Source organism: Nycticebus coucang, chromosome 16 (genome assembly GCF_027406575.1).
Source record: "Nycticebus coucang isolate mNycCou1 chromosome 16, mNycCou1.pri, whole genome shotgun sequence".
NCBI lineage: Eukaryota > Metazoa > Chordata > Mammalia > Primates > Lorisidae > Nycticebus > Nycticebus coucang.
Window position 1 is genome coordinate 69,894,834 of NC_069795.1, and position 23,590 is coordinate 69,918,423.

Sequence of the window (23,590 nt, forward strand, 5' to 3'; positions counted from 1 at the left end):
GGGGTCTTGCTCTTGCTCAGGCTGGTCTTGAAATCCTGAGCCAAGGGATCCTCCTGCCTCAGCCTCCCAGAGTGCAAGGATTACAGGAATGATATCATGTGATTATAGGCATGATACAAGCGTGATTCCTGGCCTCATTTTAATTTTTTTGAGGAACCTCCACACTATTTTCCAAACTACTTACACTAATTTACATTCCCACCAACAGTATGCAAGGGTTCCCTTTTCTTCAGTTCTCCAGCAATACTTGCTACATGTGTGTTATTCGTTTTTTTGATAAAAGCCATTTTAACAGATGTGAGATGGTATCTCAGTGGGGCTTTAATTTTCATTTCCCTGGTGATTAGAGATGCTTAAATTTTTAAAATATATCCATTGGCCTTTCATCTCTCTCTCTTTTTTGTTTTGTTTTGAGAAATGTCTGTTCAGATCCTTTGCCCATTTTAAAATCAGGTTATTTGTTTTCTTGCTATTGAGTTGTTTGGGTTCTGTATATATTTTAGATATTAGCCCCTTACAAGATACATGGTTTACAAATATTTTCTTCCAGTTCATGAGCTGTCCCTTTATTGTTAATTATTTGCTGTGCAGAAGCTTTTGAGTCTATTTGTCTATTTTTGCTTTCATTATCTGTGCTTTTGGAGGGATGAACTTTTATTTTAAGGGAAAAAGCTGGGCTGAATTTTGCTCTCCTCTCAAATCTGAAGGGAGTTGGCCAGATCTCCTCTTCCTGAGGGTACATGACTAACAGCCATGGGAGGGGGCCCACACCACAGAGACCCATCGCCAAGAACATCTCAGGGCGGAGAGTCCTCTGAAACATTTTTTCCACTCTGCATCAGACAGAGTAAAATTGATTAGCATTTAATTGGTTTCAGCTGTTCTTAATATGTTGCATAGAAAACTTTAATGTACTTTGCTAAATGCAATACTCCTTATGGTTAACATATTGAAAGCCAATGAAGCCTTGAAGAAAACACCAGAAGTCAGTGCTTTGGACCATACTGAGTTTTTTGCTATTGTTCACCCATTTGAAATCTCTGAGAATGCTAAATACTTTGGATTGGAGATATATATATATATATATATATATATATATATATATATATGAAACAAATCTATGTCTGCTAAGCCTCTTAGGTAGATAACTGCTTAGAAATCAAGATATCTGTGTGACTGTTCTAGCTTCCCCTGCATAGCTGTGTGATTTGGGGTTACTGCTTTACCACTGTGGACTGCACTCAGGTTTCTAATCTAGAAAATGAAGAGATAGAACTCAAAAGCTGCTTTCATGTCTTACATTCTATAATTGATTTTTGTTATTCTGATGCTTCAGCACAATTCCCGGTATAATCCTCTCACTTAAGAAGTGTGTACAGGGCTATGCCTATAATTCTAGGCTGAGGCAGGAAGATTGCTTAAGCTTAAGAGTTTGAGACCATCCTGAGCAAGAATAAGACAATGTCTGCACTGAAAATAGAAAAAGATCAGGGGGGAAGGGTGGTGCATTCCTACAATCCCAGCTGCTTGGGAGGCTAGGGCAGGAGGATCCCTAGAGCCCAGGAGTTTGAGGTTGCAATGAGCTATAATGATGCCGCTGCACTCTAGCCAGGGTAAAGAAATGAGACTGTGCCTCAAAAAATAAAATGTATAGAATGGCAATAGCAAATGGTGTCTTGGAGCCCAGTGAGGAAGAGTTTTCTAAGAAAATACCTTGGTTAAGGCTTAAACAATAAGACATTTTAGTCTCAAAAGACTAGAGGACAAATGAAGGACTGGGAAAAACTCTGCTTGCTTCATTGTGTGTTCTTGGGTAAGGATACTTCAGTCTCTACTCTTCATGTCTCCATCTATGAAGTGCAAATAAAGATGTCTTGTTAATGAAAAATCTGTCTGAAGGTTTGGTCAAAAGCAGGGTGCAAACTGGGTAAGGTGGTGCAGGCCCATATTCCCAGGTACGTGGGAGACTAAGGCAGGAGGATTGCTTGAGCCCAGGAATTTGAGGCTGTAGGTGCAGTATGATCATGACTATGAATAGCCACTGTGCTCCTGCCCAGGTAATATAGCAAGACCCTTTCTCTAAAAAAAAAGTGGGGTGCAAATGATGTGTATCAGACACTAGAGCCACAGGTGGGGTGCAACCTGAGTGACTGCTCCTTCTCCATCCTCCCTCCTGCTCTTCCCTGCATTCTCTTAAATTGTTCCTTCTCCAACTTTCCCTTTGCCTTTATTTCTCCTCTTACTACTTGCCTTTTGCTGAATCACCTTCACAGGGTCTTCCCTTAAACAAAACTCATGGGCCATTCTTGCTGGGGTTAGATGGTATCTCAGGGTGGTTTTGATTTGCATTTCTCTAATAGATAGAGATGATGAACATTTTTTTTTTATTAAATCATAACTGTATACATTGATATGGGGCATCATACACTCGCTTCATAGACCGTTTGTTAGCCGTTTGTCTTCTTTAGAGAAGGTTCTATTCATGTCTCTTGCCCATTGATATATGGGATTGTTGGCTTTTTTCATGTAGATTAATTTGAGTTCTCTACAGATTCTAGTTATCAAGCTTTTGCCTGATTCAAAATATGCAAATATCCTTTCCCATTGTGTAGGTGATCTATTTGCTTTGGTTGTCTCCTTAGCTGTACAGAAGCTTTTCAGTTTAATTAAGTCCCATTTGTTTATTTTTGTTGTTGATGCAATTGCCATGGCAGTCTTCTTTATGAAGTCTTTCCCCAGGCCAATATCTTCCAGTGAGTTTCCTATGCTTTCTTTGAGGATTTTTATTGTTTCATGCCTTAAATTTAAGTCCTTTATCCATTTTGAATCAATTTTTGTGAGTGGGGAAAGATGTGGGTCCAGTTTCAGTCTTATACATGTGGACATCCAGTTCTCCCAGCTCCCTATTCTTTATTGAATAGGGAGTCTTTCCCCCAAATCTCAAAACTGCAGATGCTGGCGTGGATATGGAGAGAAAACACTTTTACACTGCTGGTGGGACTGCAAATTAATACAACCTTTTTGGAAGGAAGTATGGAGAAATCTCAAAAACTCAAGCTAGACCTCCCATTTGATCCTGCAATCCCATTACTGGGCATCTACCCAGAAGGAAAAAAAATCCTTTTATTATAAGGACACTTGCACTAGACTATTTATTGCAGCTCAATTTACAATCGTCAAAATGTGAAAACAGCCTAAGTGCCCACCAACCCAGGAATGGATTAACAAGCTGTGGTATATGTACACCATGGAATACTATTCAGCCATTAAAAAAAATGGAGACTTTACAGCCTTTGTGTTAACCTGGATGGAAGTGAAACACATTATTCTTAGTAAAGTTTCACAAGAATAGAGAAGCATGAATCCTATGTACTCAATTTTAATATGAGGACAATTAAGGACATGGTGGGGGTGGGAGAAGGGGAGAGCAGAGAGAGAAAGGAAGGAGGGGCGGGGAAAGGAAGAGCAGAGAGAGGGAAGGAAGAAGAGTGATGGGACCTTGGTGTGTGCCACACTTTTGGGGGGCAAGACACGATTGTAAGAGGGACTTTACCTAACAAATGTAATCAGTGTAACCTGGTTTCTTGTACCCTCAATGAATCCCCAACAATAAAAAAATTTTTTTATCAGAAAGACAAAAAACAAAACAACAACAACAAAACTTTAAACAAAAAAACAAAAACAAAAACAAAAACAAAACTGATGGATGTCCAAGGTGCCAACTAAAACAGTGAAAAGCTCCAAAGAAGTTCTGCCCTGTGACATAGCTGCTTAGGAAGCTCTGCTTGCCACCCACTTGCCTTTATAGGGTTCCCAACAGTTGCTGGTTCCTTATCAGCAAACATCAAATTAGCATTCAACTGCCTAACTTTCAGGTCTAACACTAAAGCCTGGGGAACACCTGACCCATCTCTGGCAGCCCCAAGAGCTTCCTGACTTATCCCAAGGGCTATAGGGCTGAATGTGAACTAATTTATGTTTGAGCATGAGGCATTACTATTAAATGTCTTCCTCATCCCCAAAGCTAGGGATTCTCCTGTGCCTCCACAAATGGGTTAACGCTCAAGATGGCTCAGACTGCTGGACACACAAGTTGGTTCTGCTGCATCCATGGTCCAGGACTTCAGAGTCACAGACTTTCATAATCAGCACAGGCCAAACCTGGCTCTAGCAAATGCTGGAGCCCTGCCGCACATGGTAACTTTGAAGCAAATAGCCTTGGCTGCAGTGGTTCTCTGGGAGTTAATTCTCCTCATGGATGGAGTAGATTTACGTTGTAATACAAAGAGCTTGCTGGGCTTGGTGGCTCATGCCTATAATTCTAGCACTCTGGGAGACTGAGGCAGGAGGACTGCCTGAGGCCAGGAGTTTGGGACCAGACTGAACAAGAGTCTGGTCTAATTTTTTGTAGAAAAAATCTCTACAAAAAATTAGAAAAATCACCTGCACCTGTGGTGGCAGGTGCCTATAGTCCCAGCAGGGAGACTGAGGCAGGAGGACTGCTTGAACCCAGGAATTTGATGTTGCAGTGAGTTATGATCACACCACTGTGCCCTCTGCCAGGGTGACAGAGTGAAATTCTATCTCAAACAAACAGAGACACGGAGCTATGATAGTGAAAGCAAGACTACGTATTGAAATTCCCAGGCTGTTTGTAAACTTCATGTACATAAGTTATTATGAAAGTTTTGAGGTACAAAAACATCAAGAAACATAAAATTTGCAAGGAAGGAAACAAATGAAGCCCTCCCCGCAACACAGATAAGCTGAGCAAGTTGAAACTTACATGGATGAATCAGAAAGGACACTATTGACTGTTTTTCTTTTTTTTTTTGGTAGAGACAGAGTCTCACTTTATGGCCCTCGGTAGAGTGCCGTGGCCTCACACAGCTCACAGCAACCTCCAACTCCTGGGCTTAAGCGATTCTCTTGCCTCAGCCTCCCAAGTAGCTGGGACTACAGGCGCCCGCCACAACACCCGGCTATTTTTTGGTTGCAGTTCAGCTGGGGCCGGGCTTGAACCCACCACCCTCGGTATATGGGGCTGGCGCCTTACCGACTGAGCCACAGGCGCCACCCTATTGACTGTTTTTCTTGGAAGTGAAATAATGGACCACAGTACACTCTATCTCAAAATGTACAACAGCCCCAGGGCCGAATTATGCACTGGCAATCTGAAGTGTGGAAGAGAGTTCAGTCTTGGTTGCTGACTCATGCTTTTGGGAATGCTGGCCTTACTAGATTGGAAAATGGATGAACAGTGTTCTCTTCATCTGGAAATGTCACATGTCCCCCTGAGAGCGGAATTAATGGTTAGTTGGCAGCAAAGTTTTCTCAGCCCCTCTGGTGGCTATTTACCACTCTCTGGATAGGATGTCCCTGCACATCAGTGATTCTGGAAAGCCTCACAGCATCCCTCATCTTTCTCTTCTCCCTAAGTCACTGGACGTTTTATCTCTCTGAATACCCCTGTAGAACCTCTTAAATGAGCCAAAGTCTGTAGCACTACACCTTGTTTGGTGCTAACTACTCCCTCAGAGTCTGATATTATTTAAAACCCTTCACTGAATCTTTCCACATGGTTTCAGGCATCATTCCTCTTGAGTTTACTCATGATTAGAAATGTGAGGGAGTTCATGGAATAGGAATGAGAGAAAGAAGATGAAAGTACTTTGTAAACTCTAACTGCTAATGTTGTTTATTTTTGTTGTTGTTATCTAAAATCCCATATAGCCTTCCCTCAGTGGTTCCTATTTCCTGTGGCCCGAGTCAGGGAACAGGCCCTGTCATCTGGTGACTCACATGCTCATATTTCCCAGGGAGAAGCCCACCCCCGATCCTTCTGGCCCGGCCAGTTTTGGCAATAAGCCCAGACTCTTCTTCCTTGGTCCCAATCCTGCTCGTCCTCCCCACAGCCATAACTACATCCAGATACATCAACTCCAGACATTTCCCCTGATCTCCCAGCTCTAATTCACTTTAGGCTACAAATGAATGATGGAACATCATGCAATTTTTTTCTTTCATTATAAAGAGAGAGAATGAGGGAGATTTTATTCTCGCAGTCACTCTGTGACCCCTAAATGTTGCTTTGGCTCAAGTGTGGGAGAGGAGGGTGTGGTTAGAATTGTGCCCCAACCCCTCAGCACAGCCTCTGTTTCTCCTCCAGGCTCCTCTCCCAGCCCTTCTAGAATCTTCTCTTTCTTTCCCTGACATCCTGTTAGTCTGAATACGTGCAAGCTATTTAATGAGCCAGGCAGCGTTATTAGATTTTTATAAATTGAACGATAGAAGTTTATAGAAAAACAAGCCATGAAGTGCTGGGAATATCAAGTTCTATACTGTTTTTGAATTGCCCTTTATTAAAAATTAATTATAATTTTTCTAGGGTCAGGACTACTAAAATATTAGCAACTGACTTGGAAATTCTATGTTTTCATTATGCCTCTCTTCCCCAGTTATTGTTTTCGGCCAGAAAAATCTGATATATCTTAAGATATGTTGCTTTTGCCATAGGCCATAAACTTAATTTTCAGCTGCTGTACTCTGGAAACCCAAGACACTCAGAACATTGTTGTTTATATTCAGAAAAAAAAGATTTCTATTTTAATCAATCAGGATTACTTTAGCAGTAATTAGGTCAGCTGGGACAAACCTGTACTTTCCCCACTCTTTTTTAGTGGTGATGAAATTATGAGAACTATTATATCTCATAATTATGCATTCAGATATTATACTATCAAAAAAATTTAATGAAAAATAATGAAAGAAAATTTCTCCTCTAAATAGGAGAAAACTCTGTGTTCTTCCCTGCCACCCACCCTCCCCCTGTTTGGGCTATTTGAATGTGAGCAGTTTCACTATTGTCCAGGAGAGTTTAAATTCCACTTCTTGTTAGAGTGACTATACAAACCCCTCCCTAACTGAAGATTTTGTGTTCTGAAGTCACTGTGTTCTTAGGCTTTGGTCCAAAGTGACTTCATTTTCTGCCTGCTGCGATTTAAGAGAGACTGTTAATGTAAGGACTGCAGTTTTGTGAGCCAAAGATAACTCTTTTTTTCTGACTCATGTTAAATAGGAGTGAACTGTGTATTAAAATGCCCATCAAGCTTCTCCAAAATTTCAATTAAGTATTGTTGAACTCTACTTGACCAGCCATGGGGTTAATTAAAATGTACACTATGGATCTGATAAACTTAATGAATTGGCTTTGGGAAGGTACAGGAACAGCTACTAAAACTCCAAAAATAACAATTCTCAGAGAATAGTTCTCAATCTCAAACACATCAAAATTAATTTTAGCTGCATCAGAAAGTTGACATGAAAGTCATCTCAGGGTTTGTTTTTGTTTTTCTTTTCTAATTGGTTTGAATAGAATGGCAAAAAAAATTCTGGAGTTTCAAAAAAGGAAATGAAGAGTTTACTAATCATGAGCCTGTCTATTAAGAATGATAGTCATCTTACCTACTAACATCAAGCTGTCCAGGAGGGAGAGCCTGTGCTAAAGGAAACCAGGCACTTACAAGTTAGCCCTCCAGGTAGTTACTCCAGCCTCCAGGCTGAAAAAAAGATGTTTTCAAAGTTGCTTAAAAAATATTCCAAGATGTGGGGTGGCGCCTGTGGCTCAGTGATAGGGCCCTGGCCCTATATACCAAGGGTGGCCGGTTCAAACCTGGTCGCCCTGGCCAAACTGCAACAACAACAAGAAGATAGCTGGGCCTTGTGGTGGGTGCCTGTAGTCCCAGCTACTCGGGAGGCTGAGGCATGAGAATCACCTAAGCCCAAGAGTTGGAGGTTGCTGTGAGCTGTGGCACCACAGCACTCTACCGAGGGCTATAAAATGAGACTCTGCTCTGAAAAAAAAAAAAAAAAAATTCCAAGATGTGAACAAAAGATTTTTGTAGAATAGAATTTATTGCAACACTATTTATCATAACAAGAAATTGGAAACAGTCAAGTAGCCAGAAAGCAAAGGACTGGTGAAACAAATTGCAATATATTTACACAATGGAATACTATGCAATCATCAAACAATGTTGTGCTATAGCAATTTTAAAGTTCGTAAGAAAATTTTATTAATATATTAAGTTAATTATTCTGTATACCAAAGAGAAGACAACAGACTATAAAATAGCAGACTCTAAAAGTTAATAGTAACCATCTCTGGGGCAGCACCAAAAAAAAACCCAAAAAACCTCACCTTTATTTCCCCTTCGACATTTTTTACATTTTCTTTGTAATCAAAGAAAGAGCAATAAATGTCATAAAAAGACCTTCATTTGCATGTCAGCTGAGGGATGGTGCATATTGTAATGCTTTATTTTTGACTAGACCTCTCAAGTTACTTAGCTTTTCAGAGATGTGTCCAGTTCTTATACTGCTTATCAGTTAAAAAAAATACCTAGGCTGGACATGGTGGCTCACACTTATAATTCTAGCACTCTGGGAGGCCAAGGTGGGAGGATCCTTTGAGGATAGGAGTTCAAGACCAACCTCGGCAGGAGTGAGACCCTATCTCTAAAACTAGTTGGGCATTGTGGCAAGTGCCTGTAGTCCCAGCTACTTAGGAGGTTGAGGCAAGAGGATCACTTGAGCCAAAGAGTCTGAGGTTGCTGTGAGCTATGACACCATGGCACTCTACCGAGGGCAAAAGTAAAACTCTGAAATAAATAAATAAATAAATAAATTAGCTGGGTATGGTGGTGCATGCCTATAGACTCAGCTACTTGGGAGACTGAGGCAAGAGGATCGCTCAAGCCCAACAGTTTCTGTAAGTTAGGCTGATGCCACAGCACTCTACTCATGGTGATAGAATAAGACTCTGTCTCAAAAAAATTAAATTAAATTACATGGACATTAAAAAGAAATAAAATCTAAAAAAATAAAAACAAAACCAAAAAACTGTCACTTCCTATTGGAAGTGTTCTGCTTTCTACTTAGGCAATGGTTTGGGGAAATTAAATTTGATTGTGCCAGAGTCCTCAGAAATGGCCTTAATTCTGTTTCTGTGAAGTCTTTTTAAATGTTGTTAAGCGGTGTTAATAGGCTGTTAAGTTGGTCAAGAGTCCACAAGGCGTGCAATGAAATTTTTATTAATGCAAAAGTCTCCATGGGCAAACCATCCTCAAGACAACATGAAACCCTAGAAACTAACATGAAGACACACTAGCCAAGCTCGGGGGTTCCTGCCTGCACAACACAGATCAGGCTGCTTGGCTGAACATGGAGAACAGAGACTTCTACCCGTGAGACTGTGCCCAGGGAAAGGTCAGGTCTTAGGTCAGTATATTCTTGTGTAGGAAGAACCCTGTCCACTGCAATTTCACAGCCCAAGTGAGAATGACTCTCAGTTAGATGGGAAATTCCAATGAACCCTGTTATCCAAGAAAATGAGGAAATGGTGTCATTGTGCTGGCTGCTCCTGATTTGAGACACATGTGTTGAGGGAAACCACATTTTAAAAACTACAAAATTTCAGTGATCTCATTTTCTCTCTCTCTCTCTCTCTCTCACATACACACACATACTTAGTGTCAGGGAAAGAGAGACATTTTTAAGATCTTGAATCATTATGGCCATCGCTAGAATTCTCAGTGATCTCTCCTGTCACGCTTCTCCACCCATGACCTAGAGCTCCTCCTTTTCTCCCAGGCACTCATATTTCTCATTTTTACCCCACCTCCTACACAAATCCGATTGCATGAAGGATTATGGGGTAGCATTTCTGTGTGCTTCCACTCTGGGGTTGCCCAGGCTGTGCAGCCCTATAAGGATGGAGGTAGCAAAAACTCAGGGCCGCAGAGGCCGTGGCTGACCGGCCGTGCTGGTGAGATGCCAGAGAATGCAGTTGAGTGGTGCCAACACCATGGGGATAAGGAGCCCCAAGTCAGTGGGGGAAGAGTGAAGGGAGGAAGAGTAGAGATGGGACAGAAAGGATTAACAAGGTGAGCAAGGTCAGGGCACAAACACATGGCCTAGGCAGGGAAGAGAATGAGGCAGGGGCAGTCTGGGAGTGGAGAACTGGTGACAAAGGGTCAGGTAGGAGCCCTGGCTGGCAAAGACATGGTTGCTTCTTTCTATGGAGGCCTGTGCATTATAGATAGTCTCATGTGTCTGAAAATATTTTTTTCTCTGTCACTTAAATTGAGGTTTAGCTGGATCTAACAGTCTAAATTGAGGGTTTTGTTCCTTTATCACTTTGAACGCTGCTTTCTCCACATCTGTGTAGCCCTTAGCATTATTCTTTTTGATAATCTGTGTTTTCTTCCTGGCACATTTTTCTTATTTCTTTTTTTGTTTGTTTTTTTGGTTGCAGTTTTGGCCAGGGCTGGGCTTGAACCCGCCACCCCTGGTATATGGGGCTGGCGCCCTACTCCTTGAGCCATAGACGCCACCCACATTTTTTATTTCTTTGTGTTCTAATTCTCATTACAGTGTTCCTAGACGGGGATTTATTTTTTTTTAATCTTTTGATCTGAAAAGTGAATTTTCAATTTGGGGATTTATATCTTTTGCTTTGGAGAATTCTTAGCCAGTGCTTTTATGCTAAGGGTCTTACGTTGCTTCTGTTATTCTTTTCGTGCTTTTTTTCTGGACTCACCTCATGCACATATGACCACTTGTTCATAGATTTGAACTCTGTCTTTCGGCATTGAATTCGGGGTGAACTCCTCCTTGTGATCTTCCTGGTCCTCAGGGCTTCCTCTACGGGTCTAGAGTTCATTCCATCTATTAAGTATTTTTAAAATATCAAGGGCTTCACTTCCAGTTCCAAGAGTTCTTTCTATTTGTTTATTTTGCATATTTGTCTATTCTTGCTTCATTGATGCCTGTCTTTGCGCCATAATGTCTAGTTCTTTTTTATAACTACTATTCTCCTATCTCCTTGAACTTTCTTGTTTTAACCTATTTGCCACACTGTTTACTGCAATTAATCTCCTCTGAGTTAATTCATATTCTGATTTCACATTTTATTAACTTTTTTAGGATTATATTTCATGGATTTTGGAATTTTGATTTGCAGGCTTATTTTGAAGGTTTTTTGTTGGTTTTCAGTCTACTTTTTATCTCTCTTCCTTTCCTGTTGGTACATTTCCAAGTCCAATAGTTTTGTAATTTTTTTTTTTTTTTTTTTTTGGTGAGGAGTTTACACCAAATGCAACCAAGAGTTCAAATATATGAATGCGTGGTTACATGCACATGTTGTGGGTCCTTGTCCATTCCTGGTTTCCATTCAACATAAACCAGGTGTTATAAAAGGCAGCTCAGGGATCTTGGTCATGGTGATGTCACATGTATCTCAGGTCTAGTCACCAAGATAACCTGTGGCTTGGATCCTGGATCTTTTCCTGGTTTTAAGGCTGTATCTGTGTCCTCTCACCTCCCTGGGCAGGCAGATTCCCTTAGTCACAGCTCAGTTAGTCTCAGGATAAGAGCAATGATTTGAACGAAGGCCCCTTGTCCCAGGCTGAGTAAATTCCCAGTCACCCAGCCAGCCATCACCACCTGATTCTAAACCTGGAGACAAGAAGTTTGTGGCTTTGTCCTAACTCACATTTCATACTCTCTTGTATTCTGTTTGTTGTTCTCATCCGCGGAAATAATCATTTCTTCTTTCTTGAACTCTACAATGTCATTTTTTTTTATTATTTATCCATATTTGCGATGTGTTTGGGGAAGAACAGCAAGAACAAAGTGCAAACCTCCAGTCTAATCTTGCTACCAGTCCAGCAATGGCTTTTGAAAAATCTACCTTGGCTTGGTGCCTGTAGCTCAGGGGCTAGGGCGCCAGCCACATACACCAGAGCTGGTGGGTTTGAACCCAGCCCGGGCCTGCCAAACAATAATGACAACTACAACCAAAAATAGCCAGGCATTGTGGTGGGCACCTGTAGGAAGGCTGAGGCAAGAGAATGGATTAAGCCTAAGTGTTGGAGGTTGCTGTGAGCTGTGATACCACAGCACTCTACGCAGGGTGACATAGTGAGATTTTGTCTCAATAAATAAATAAATAAATAAAATAAAAACATGTAAAATCTACCTTGTCATGCTTTCACATTCCTGTGACAGACAAGTGACTATTAATTAGTACATAGGCATGGGTGGTCATGCTTTACAACCGAATGGGGCCAGGAGTGGTGGCTCACACCTGTAATTCCAGCTCTTTGGGAGGCCAAGGTGGGAGGATTGTTTGAGGCCTAGAGTTCAAATCCAGTCTAGGCAACATAGACAGACCCTGTCTCTACAAAAAATAAGAATACTCAGCTGGGCCTGGTGACACATGCCTGTAGACCTAGGTAATCAGGAACACTTGAGCCAGGGAGTTGAAGGCTGCAGTGAGCTATGATCATACTATTAAAACTAGCCTAGGCAACAGAATGAGACCTTCCTGGAAGAAAAGAAAAAAAACAAAACCCCAAACTGAATGAGAATTGGCAGTTAGGATGATTTGCTGATTATAACAATAATAGGGCACTGTTTTCACTGTCCAGGGTCAAATTGCTCTGACTGGAACAAGAGTTCTCTGAACTGACTTGCAAATTCTATGGTCCCTCAAGACTTAAATCCAGAAAAAGCTAAGTATGTTCTCCAAAGATTTTTCAAAAGATACGTAACCAAGGATTTTACTGCTCAAAGGAACATCAAAGATCATGTATTACTGGCCCCTCCTCTGCATCTGAAAAGGAGACTTAGAGGAATTAAAGGCCTTTCCAAGGCTACATGCTATACTGATAGCAAAGCCAGAGCTTGGATAATTGGGTTCTCATACATTTGTATTTTTCCGACTGTTTTCCCTAGCATATATCAAAAGTGGCAGAAGTAGGAAGCTTGATAAATGATTTCTACTGTGATGCTTAATTATTTCAGAAGTGGAGAACAAATTACAAACAGGTTTTTTAAATCTCAGTTTCAATCTGCTGCATGTTTTTTACATGCAAATATGTGTAGACCAGCATTTCTTACTTCAGATAGAAAGCTGAGCTAGCCAGTATGCTCCTTAGCTCATCTGTCACATTAACAATGCCCTATTAAATGTCTAATTTAGATAAATATAAAATAGTCAAAAGTAAGAGTAGATACAAAAATAGAAGTTTGGGGTATTTCAGGTTATAAGCATCAAAAGCTGATTCCAGCTGATTAGTCAGAAAAGTAATACAAGGATTGTGTGTAGCTCACAAATTAGTTGGAAGACCAGACCTAAGGATAAGCTTCCAGAAACAGCCATTTCTGCTGTGAATAACATCTACCACCATGCCAGTCCCCTGTCTCACTGTCCTCAGATGCATAATGGATTCTGTGCAAAGCTTCCTTCTTCAGTCAAGCCAGCTTGGATGTATCTCTGTGGTGGACTCCGCTTCACATGTAACAAGCTAGCTGCAAATGAGGGGCTGCGGCAAGCAAGCATTCTACCTTCTATCTGGGAAAAACAAGACTTTTAATGTGAAAACTTCTCCAAATACAGCAACAATTTTCAGGAATCAGGCAACTAGCAAGTTTGCCAATGTTACTACATTTAATAAATTAAAGTTGGCCAGCAAGCAAAGTAGAGGTGCCCACAGGATTGCACGTGGAGTGAGATCGTCCCCTGTGCTAGATACTCTCCATCTGGTCCTTTGAATCCACTTTACTTATTCACTTTGAGCAGTGCTCCAGAGCCTACCTGTGTAGACCAAATGAACCTGCTTTGTTGCCATCTGCCTCCAGTAGGGTTTTGCCAGGGGGAGAGACTGGCAGGAGCTGGGAAGGTAGCAGAAGGTAGGGTTTGGGCACTTTGTTCCCCACTTCCCCATCGCTGGCTTGCAGGTTGTTTCTCTCCTGACGGCCCCTGCTGGGTGGCCTCTCCTGGGGTTCTGGACCACTCCTCCCTCTCTGCCCTGCAGGCCTAGAGGTTCCAACTAGGGAACATGAGACACTTACCCACCCCTGTAGATTCCCCTACCCCTCACTACACTGGTAAATAGTTACTTTAAAATGCTCTTATCCCACCTTGTGTGTACTATCTGATCCCCACCAGGATCCTGAGTAATACATCTGTCTCCTCGGTAACTGTAGCAGCCTGTATAGCCCATGGCTAGGCGGAGTGAGAGTTATAAGTAACATCTGTATAGCTCAATAATGAACACCTTGGTGAAAAGGGCATGAGATGGATTTAGCTCTCATAACAAGCATAAAAGAGCTCACGAGATGAGAGCATTGGTGAATTGGCAGTTTCTACACCTGTAGTCTTGAGAGGCACGAGATCAGCCTTATATTAGGCTGGAGTAACAAGCAGTTGGGAGTGAGCTCATTCTATCACGACCCGCTTACTCTGACTCTGTCTCCCCTCCTGCTTGCAGAACACCAGCTCTGCTAAAGACTGTCAAGATCTATTCTAAGACTGCTTTACCCTCAAAGACTATCTTTCTCTCTCTCTCCCTTCTACTAAAGTAAATAGCCCTCAGGTACCTAAGAGCAATTGTTCCTGAGTGAGATACTAGCATAGGGTCCCTGTCTGGAACCTAGATAAGCCGGCGGAGACCTGGCCAGTCCCTGGCCCTGACAAGCGGTGGCAGCAGTGGGTTGTGACATGTGACACACGCTCAGATCTCATTTTCTCATTTCACAAATCCAAGTGCTGGAATGTATTTCCTCTTGCTTTCTTCCCAAATGCAAATCACAGATTAATTGAATGTAGAGGAAGACAATATTTTAAAATATGCCAGTATTTTAAAGTTTTAAAATTTATTTTATGTCGCTTTAGCCAAGTTCTTTTCAGTCTTGGCCATGCATCATCATAAAAAGCTCTAAAACATCATGAATTGGGGGCTACATTTCAAACACGGGGAGACTGGAGCATATATGTTTTTATTTTAAAAAGTGCTCTGGTTGGTTCTGGGGTAAACCCCAGATAGATGTTAAGGACAAAGGACTCACAGAAACAACACAATATGATGGATAATGCTCCCAGCTTTCCAGGTATTCCAATGCACATATTGCTTCCTCAACAACACACCTTTGAGAAGGCTAAAATGAGCTCCTTTTGGACGTTTTTTAAGCATAAAGGAAAATTGTATGTGTCTCAATTCTCATAAAACTCTGTAAAGGGCTTCTTTGCTTCAATCGCTATTTTCCCTAGTTGCTTTTAATTGATGATGAATAATTTCCTCACTCATTCTAACAGATGTCTTAGCTCTTTCTGCTACTTGTAGCATAACATTCTCTGTGCGTGAAACTTTTACTAATAGGTAATGAATCAATTGAAATTTTACTGCATGCTGCTTTATAAAAAAGGACAACTGAAGAAAATAAGGGGATCATGGGGTAACAAAGTAGAAAAATCAACTGGCAGTATAGGTGTAACTCTCCTCCATTTATTCTGGAATCATACATGTAACCACTGTCTTTAGAATGATGGATGAAAGCTGCATTCCCATCAACCTTAAAATATTGTTTTATTATGGTCACAGGCAGTTTGCATGGAGTCTGCTCATGGATTTCTGAGTGCCAAAGATAGAGAGGTTCTTCATGCCCAGGGGGATGGGGCCATCATCACCCATCACAAAATGAATATATTGAATTATTCTGGAAATGCTATGGGTATCATTTGGATTAGCATGAGAAAAAGAGAATAAAGGAAAGTCCAGAGGCTCATGAATGGTCAAAGAAGGCAAAGAAGATGATTGGTCTGAAGCTCTACCATAAACAGCGCCATGCTGAGAAGATACAAATGAAAAAGACTAGCAAGAAGCTTGAAAAGAGAAACACCAAACAAAAGGATGATGAAAAGACTCCACAGGAAGGAGTCCGTGCCTATCTTCTGGACAGAAAGGGAGAGTCTCAAAATCCTCTGCAATAAGATTAAACAAAAACTAGAAGAGAAAGTGGAAAAATGCAAAGTCCCCCCTGCCCAAAGTTCATGCCCAGGGAGAATCAGAAGTATTAAAAGTTACTTGAACAGGAAAGAGAGAGAAGGTGGCATGAAAGAGGATGGTTACTAAAGTCTGCTTTATTGGAGATGGCTTTTCGAGAAGACCATCTAAATATGAAAGATTCATTAGGCCAAATAACACATCCTAAACTGAATGCCACCTTTTGCCTGCCAATACTGGGTGTAAAGAAGAATCCCTCATCCCCATTATATTCAACTTTAGTTGTTATTACCAAAGGGACTGTCCTTGAGGTCCACGTGAGTGAGTTGGGCCTTGTGGCACAAGGGGGCAAGGTTATTTGGGGGCAAGTATGCTCAGATTACCAACAACCTTGAAAATGATGGACCCGTAAATGCAGTCTTACTGGTTTGATAGCCATTTCATACAAGTAACTTCTTCTTCTTCTTCTTCTTTTTTTTTTTTTTTGAGACAGAGTCTCACTGTATTGCTCTTGGTAGAGTGCTGTAGCATCACAGCTCACAGCAACCTCAAACTCTTAGGCTCAAAGTGATTCTCTTGCCTCAGCCTCCCAAGTAGCTGGGACTACAGGCACTGCCGCAGTGCCCAGCTATTCTTTAGAGATGGAGTCTCGCTCTTGCTTAGGTTGGTCTCCACCTCCTAAGCTCAGGCCATCCACCTTGGCCTCTCAGAGAGCTGGGATTACAGGTGTGAGCCACCATGCCATGTCACAAGTAACTTGTTGCTAAAGACTATACACCAATTGAGAAAAACACCATTACTGTGATGTTTCTGAATGCTACCAAACAGCTTTACATATCTGCAGTCATCAAAAGAACTATTTATTAAATTTTAAACATTAAAATGGAAAAAAAGTTTTATAATATTTAACCTTTACTAAATACCTTTCATGTGCCCAGTGCTCCCCTAGGTTTATAAGGAATGAAGAAACATGATTCATGATGCCAAACTTCAAGCTGCTTACAACGTAAGAAACAATAAGGGAAATTATTTAAATCATAGTAAGTGCTGAATTGTGTGGTATTCAAAGGAGAGCATTACAGAGAAGTCTGGCGTGTTCCTGTATGGACTTAATTCAGTGTTTCTTTCCTTTTTTTTTCTTTTGTAGAGACAGAGTCTCACTTTATCACCCTCGGTAGAGTGCTGTGGCATCACAGCTCACAGCAACCTCCAACTCCTGGGCTTAGGCGATTCTCTTGCCTCAGCCTCCTGAGTAGGTGGGACTACAGGCTATTTCAAACACAGTGGTCAATCGGCTTGGACCACAGACTCTTGGTGGATGACCCGTGGCAATTGTGAGCACACCTCTCCTCCCAAACCTTCTCTTAATATGGCTTGAAATTGTGTTCCATTTTTAGCATCAACATCATAATTGGCTTTTAAAACTGTTTCATAATAACTGTTATAACACTAGATGCCTTATATCCTGCCCTTGTGAAAGTTATCTTTTGAACATATAAGTTAAACTTTATACTCATCCCTAGTCTATTATTCTTGTTGTTTGAGGCCCATTGTTATGATTCATTGAAATAATTTGAACCCTAGTTGTATCATTCAATTTATTATTAGCTTTCTCGCCCAGCTTTGATCACCTGGAACTTCATCTTGGATATATGTCTTAATCGTGAGGAATTTAAGTGCTCTGGGAAGTTGGTGAAACATTGTTGCATATATTATCTAATTTTCTCATCAAATCTCAGGACAGTGATTATTCCCTTTTTTACAGGTGGGGCCACTGAAGCTCAGGGCAGTGAGGTGACTTACTAGCAAGTGCACAGCAGGACAGAGATACACATCTTCAGACTAGTGCCTTAGCATCTTTTCTTTAACATATTACATTTTCAAAAAGGAGTTTTTCCTTTAATTCTACAGGTAATATGTTAAATATGTTAACATTGCATAAAACCAAATGCTGTAGATAGTGAACTTCCTACAAAGGAAGGCCCGTCCTCCAAACCTGCATCCCTCTCCAACTCACAGGGAATGTATTCTTCAAGACCTTTTCCAACACACTTCTTCATTTCTGTAGTTCATTTCACAGGATATTATATTGTATTTGTTTTTCTGAAACTTGCCTTCTTCACTGTGTGAAGTATTTTAGAGCTCTCTCCATGTCAGCATTTACAAATACGATAAAACCTCCATAGCTGACCACCTCTCTACATTGACTATCCCCGTAAGTTGACCTAATTTTCATGGATTGGACACCTACTACATGTACGTATCAATACAACAGGCCTAGTTCCTTATGTTGACCACCTTGGTATGTTGACCAGTATGTTACAATCCTTTGGGTGGTCAATGTACACAGTTTCTATTGTATTGTTTATTTTATCTGATGCACAAGGTTCCATTGTAGGGATGTATATAATTTACCTTTTCCCATGTTTATAAACATTAAGATTGTTTATAGTTTTATTCCTAAAAAATATCAGAATGAATATATTGTTCATCACTCATTGGGCATATGTGTGTATGGTAATTTCCCTAAGCTGGACACCTGGAATTATAATAGATCAATCCTTGGCCAGTGTGTGCATTTAAAATCTTGATAATAAATGCCAAAACTGTCCTCCAGAAAGGCTGTATCAATGTGTAACATATTCCTACCAATGCATACGGTGGTAGTATTTCCCCCACTTTCAGTACTAGAACTAATTGCTATGGTTTTTACTAATCTGAATTTCTTCAATTAGTAATAAGTTTGAGTATCTTATATTGCCTTTTCCATTAATTACTTATTCTTATAATATTCTCTCTATTATGCCTTATATTGTCTTCATATAGATCTCCAAAAAAAGTGTTGAATACAACAGGACCCCACATAGAGCTATATGCAGCCTGAGGCTCTTGCTCCGTGATGGACGTGAATCTACTAACAAACCTTGGGAATACAATTATCTGACCAGCAGTGGATTCTCCTCCCCAATCTCCAAACTGGGTAACATCCCTGCATCTTATTCGAACAAAGATTCATTATGCCTAGCATTCCTATATTCTACCTTGTAGCTCTACCAGAGAATAATACAAAGGTAGTTTATCCTGTCTTCATTATTAGCTTAGAAATGTTTCTGTAATATGCATTCTAGAATATTGCAGAAAGTAATGCTAAGCTCACTCTACAGCTTCTATAATTAATTCTTTTCTTTCTTTTATAAAAATCTGTATTTTTGCTTTGCTTAGATTTCTGGCACCTGGCCCATTTTCTTGTGTCCCCGAGATGAGAGTGTTGGTTTTGAGACCTGTAATCTTTTCATTCAGTCTGCAAAGCCTGTCTACCAGGTTTCCTCGACTCTCTCCTCATTTTGGCCGTGCTTCAATTTACTCTCTGTGATTATCTGTCCTACTCTTCTCAATTTGGAGATTATGTTCCTTGCTGGAGAAGAAAGAAGCAATTGAGCGGCCCTGCCTTTTCTCTGTTATCATTTAACAAATCTTCCCTCGGCAGGCAGCTTATCCCTCCTTCATCTACTTGCTTCAAACTCTGTGTGTGTCCTTTCTGTGGTCCTTCTCTCTGTGGCATTCCTCAGCTCACTTTGGAGTTTTCCTCTTGCCACTTTCTTACAGGATTTAGATCATCTTCTTACTCACCTTGGTTTTTGTCCTTTCTCTTATTTTTTTACATGTGTCATTTCAAAATATAGACTCACCAGAGAACCCCATGTTGGGTCATATCGGTTTCTGCAGGTACTATTATAGTATAAAGTTTAATTTTTCAGAGTTTCACAGTTAAAAGAATATATTCCTTTCTTTTGCCTCTGGCATTGGTGTTATGATTTTATTTTCTGTGAACTTTTTAAAGTCTGTTTTCCTAAAGTCTCAGCTGTATGCATACTATGACCAGAGGGTTTTTCCCCCATTACAGAATCCAGGGTGACATGATCCCTTTCTTCCATCTCAGGGAGGTGAGGACTGTATTTTATTCCACATGTTTGTTGAAGTAAAGATTTCTATCACGTACACATCACCACCAAATACTTCCTTACGGGTCAGAATTGAGTGTAGGGTTGCAGTTCTTGTCATTCTTTCTTGTACCTTTTGAAAGATGAAATTAACAGGAAGGCAACTCAAGAATGTGTTAAATTCTAAGATTCTCATAGAGATTTAGAACCGGTGTCTAAGTAGTTCAAGTAACCCATCAATGTTACATCTTACCTCTGTGACAATTTTATCATTTGATTTAGGAAGCCATCCTCCAACACTTCCATTTAGCCTGGCATGTTAGCACACTCCCACAAATAACAGGACTCTCTGCCTCTCATTTAATTTTCTTCCATATACTGTATGCTGTACGGGTGGGTTCTCTATACTTGCACATTTGGCACATGGTGTTATCCATGTTTATCAGATCTGTTTATACTGAAAAACATATATCATTCCATTGTTTAAACCAGCTCCCTTTCCCCAAGCCTCGGTGACATCTGGGTCATCTTATGTATCTGAGTGCGGATGCTGTCAGGCAAAACTCATTCTCTTCTAGGAATAAAGGATTTATTACTGCAGCTACTGGGAGGACCACTGAAGCTGGTCTTTTCTTTTTCTTCTGTTTTTTTTTTTTTTTTTAAAGCAGAGTCTCATTCTGTCGCCCTGGGTGGTAGAGTGCCATCGTGTCATATCTCACAGCAACATCAAACTCTTAGGCTCCAGAGATCCTCTTGCCTCAGCCTTCTGAGTAGCTGGCACTATAGTCACACACTACCAGACCCAGCTAGTTTTTCCATTTTTAGTAGTGAGAGTCTTGCTCTCTCTCAGGCTGGTCTCAAACTCCTGAACTCAAGGGATCCACCTGCTTTAGCCCTCCAGGAAGCCAGTCTTTACCTCTCACCCACTGTGCTGCCTCAGCTGAAGAAATGACCTCTCCTCCAGGCCATGGCCCTTCCAGCGTAGCCTGCATTCATTGATGGATACGGAGGGGAAGGGCCAGGTGGCCCCACCATGACCAATTCAGGACGGCTCTGAAGGGTCATCACATCTTCAGAATTCCTCAGCAGGGTTGACTAAGGGAGCCCACTGAGACCACATCAGAGCTTTACTTCTCCCTCTGTCCATTTCTTCTTCTTCTCTTTTCTATCACAGGTATTAATTCTCAAACCACTCCCTAACAAACTCCCTACATGCCAGTCTCCATCTCAGGGTCTCCTGCTGGGAAACTTAACATGGGATAATCTCTTATTTTAAAGTTTCGGGTATATTGTATTATCTTCTGCACTGAAATATGAATAATTGAGCCTTAAGTATTCTTCTAAGCCTGATTCTCTGATATTTTCTTAGAATTACTGAGCTTCTCTCTCTTCCTCTGTGAATCTGCTTTCTATGTCATTCATGTTAACTCCTATTCATGTGATTTATTTTTATTTTATTTATTTATTTTTTTTGTAGAGACAAGAGTCTCACTTTATCGCCCTCGGTAGAGTGCCGTGGTGTCACACAGCTCACAGCAACCTCCGAATCCTTGGCTTAGGCGATTCTCTTGACTCAGCCTCCCAAGTAGCTGGGACTACAGGCGCTCGCCATAACGCCCGGCTATTTTTTTTTGTTGTTGCAGTTTGGCCGGGGCTGGGTTTGAACCTGCCACCCTCGGCATATGGGGCTGGCGCCCCACCCGCTGAGCCACAGGCACCACCCCCTATTCATGTGATTTAGAAGTTTCTTCTCAGCATTTTCCCCCTTTCCCTCCAAGCCTCATGCAAAGCTCTTTGACTAGGAAGCTTTGTCTCCAAATTGTTTTTTTCTAATCTTCCTAACTTATATCCCTCTCTTTGTTAGGAATCTGTTATTTTGGTATTAAAAGTCAGAGTTGAGAAGAAAAAGTATTAATCCTATCTTCTGAGACAGCTTTTCACTTCCACCAATCTTCTTTTTTCCCCTCCATTTATTTCTTATTTGTATATCCATGGGGTACAAGGGCAATTTTGCTACATCGATACATTGCACTGTGGTGAAGTCAGGGCCTTCAGTGATCCATCGCTGGTGCGACACACATTGTACCCACCAAGCAACCTGCTGTTATCCACCGCCACCCCCACTCCCCACCCCTCCAAGTCTCCATTGTCTGTAGTTACACACTCTGCTTCCATGAGTACAGATTATTTAACTCCCACATGCAAGTGAAAACATGTCTTATTTTTCTTTCTGTGTCTGAGTTATTTCATTTAAGATAAGGGCCTCCAGTTCCATCCACATCACTGCAAAAGACACAATTTCTTCTCTTTTTTTAAAGGATGAAGAGTATGCCACATTTTCTTCATCCAATCATCCATTGATGGAAATTTAGGTTGACCAGCAATTTTCTTAATCCTCCAAAGAGCCAAAAATAATGCTGGTGCAATAACCAGTTACAGCCTCTGCCTGTAACCCTACCAGTAGTGTGGGCCCTCTGTATGAGCATCTCACAATGTGAAATTCAGGCACTGCTTCCCAAGGGAGGGTTCAATTTCTTGGAGGAGTACTCTGGGACCAATGAGCTCTGCGTGTTAGTTGGGGCTTGAGCTGATACCCATTCAAGAGATCAAGAGTCAAAATAAAGGAGAAGGAGGCCACCCAGTGGCTTGCACCTGTAATCCTAGCACTCTGAGAGGCTGAGCTGGAAGAATCACTTGTGCTCAGGTGTTCTAGACCAGCCTGAAAAAGAGCAAGACCATGTCTCTACTAAAAATAGAAAAATTAGCTAGGCATTGTGCTGGGTACCTATAGTCTTAGCTTGTTGGGAGGATGAGGCAGGAGGATCACATGAACCCAGGAGTTTGAGGTTACATTGAGCTATGATGAGGCCACTACACTGTAGCTTGAATGACAAAGCAAGACCCTGTTACAAACAAACAAACAAACAAACAAAAAGGCTAGGCTTGGTGGCTCACACCTGTAACCCTAGCCCTCTGGGAGGCTGAGGCAGGAGGATCCCTTGGGCTAAAGAACTGGAGATCAGCCTGCGCAAGAGTCAGACCCTGTCTCTACTAAAAACAGAAAAATTAGCCAGGCATTTTAGCATGTATCTATACTCCCAGCTACTAGGAGGCTGAGGCAGGAGGATTGCTTGAGTCCAGGAGTTTGAGGTTGCTGTGAGCTAGGCTGAGGCCAGGGCACTCTAGCCTCATTGACAGCACGAGACTCTATCTCAAAAAGAAAAAAGATGGGATTGGATTAAAGATGGTGACTGACTAACAGCTTCCCTGCAACTGGGAACAGTGAGTCTGGGGAGACAAGACTCCAGGCATCTCTGGCTGGTGGGATCTGCCTATAATCATCCCTTTGAGGATACAGGGAGCCAGCAAAGGACTTCTGGACCCAAGAGGAGGACAAAAACAGTGGAAAACAGGCGAGTGGTTGAGTGTGTTCGATCAACCTAATCACGCCAGCAACCGTAAGTACAGGCAGCAGTGAGACTGCAAACTGGAAAGGTCTTACCTGTGAACTGTTTCGGTGTTCTTGGACTTGGCACTCAGTTGAACTGCCTTGGGGAGAGCTTGAGCAGGAGTGTGGAGAACTTTGGGCATTGTCTGGGGCCCCAGACTGAGCCACTGAGCTGGGCGCGGGAAGCCATTGTGAAAGAACTGCCCCGGCAAGCTCCGCCCTCAGGGTCTCAGAGCAAGGATTGGGCGGGTCAAAGTAACCTACTGACTGAGCAGCCTAAAGCCGGGGACTGAGCTGCCTTACAGCCTTAATCCTTAGGGGCAGAGTGAGATGCTTGGAGCCTTGGGCTGTTG

The 23,590-nt window shown here is 41.6% G+C and overlaps 1 pseudogene; it reads left to right on the top strand.

Annotated features, from left to right (window-relative positions):
- The first annotated feature begins 4,110 nt into the window (after nt 1–4,110).
- Nucleotides 4,111–16,280, top strand: LOC128567454 (ribosome biogenesis protein NSA2 homolog; annotated as a pseudogene).
- Nucleotides 16,281–23,590: the final 7,310 nt, after the last annotated feature.